The sequence below is a fragment of the Halyomorpha halys genome, unplaced genomic scaffold (assembly GCF_000696795.3).
Source record: "Halyomorpha halys isolate HHAL.00 unplaced genomic scaffold, Hhal_1.1 Scaffold232.1, whole genome shotgun sequence".
In the NCBI taxonomy this organism is placed as follows: Eukaryota; Metazoa; Arthropoda; class Insecta; order Hemiptera; family Pentatomidae; genus Halyomorpha; species Halyomorpha halys.
In genome coordinates, this window is record NW_027111587.1 from 220196 (window position 1) to 221361 (window position 1166).

Genomic DNA, 1166 nt, shown 5'->3' on the forward strand with positions numbered 1-1166 from the left:
ATATATATAGAGAGAGAGAGAGAGAGAGAGAGAGAGAGAAAATTTTTGATTTTATACTTAACTATTTATTCATTGACTCTTGAGGTTCAGTCATTAATCAGAAACTGTATTTTGAGGGCGTATACAGATTTTAATGTTCTGCAGTGAAACAAAAAATGTTTAAATTGAATTATCTTGACTGAGTTTTGAACAATAAAATCTGTATTTTGAACACGAATTGAGATTAATAACTAGACTTAAAATTGTATTCTGTTCAATAGTTAAATTGCATTGTTTAATAGTTAGTTGAGAAATAAAATACTGTTATATTAAATATGAATAGAATATGAAAACTATTAAATTTTGTAACGTTACTAAACTATAGTAGTTCATTATTGACTTAACCTCACAATCCTCAAAATTTGAGTTCAGTGAAATATGACCTCGAGTGATCGAGGTCAATCGATCACTTTATATATTTAATTAATGACTTCACAAATTTAGTAAATCTTTTTAAATTGCTAGGGGGACAGAAAGCCACATTAAAATACTCAAGATAAAAAACTCAAGCTAAAATTTACAAATACCACCTTAGTTTTAGACCGATAATACGAGATGATACTCATTTATAGGAATGACTCACGTATGTGCTAAATAATAAAATTGTATTTATTTTGTTACTCAGAAATAACTCACTCGTCTTAGTGAATCCATTTTGTAAACTGTTTCGTCTTATGATAAAGTGGAGACTAACACAGAAGGTTGAAAGTGGAACATGAGCTACGCTTAATAAACTACAGCTTCTCTTGATACCCTTTACTCCTTACTCAAATGATTCCAACTCATGTATTCCTAGTCTCTATCCTTTTATATTTATCTAATTCCATTTTACATTATTCTCTAGCCTTACTCTCTCTGTAAATTCTCCTACGTCACCGACATTAATAAAGTAATCTTCCTCTCCTATCTCGACTGGTGTTTATTGCTTGGTAACCTATTTTCATCCTATTTCCATGTGGTAACTGTTCGTCACTGCTTCTCCATTTCAAAGTGTCTAAATATTTGTACATAAGTAATAATTTAGTCGAATATACCTTTTAAATTGGAAATGTTTAAGTGTAATTATACCTAGTGATTATCAAAACAAAGTTTCGAATTGTAAAGGATAATTTTAAAGGTAAAAGTGA

The 1166-nt window shown here is 29.3% G+C and overlaps 1 long non-coding RNA gene across 1 annotated transcript in view; it reads left to right on the forward strand.

Moving 5' to 3' along the window:
• LOC136796290 (uncharacterized) overlaps positions 1-1166 on the forward strand; it is a 532642-nt gene that overhangs the window by 95796 nt on the left and 435680 nt on the right. The gene's annotated exons all lie outside the window — the stretch shown is intronic.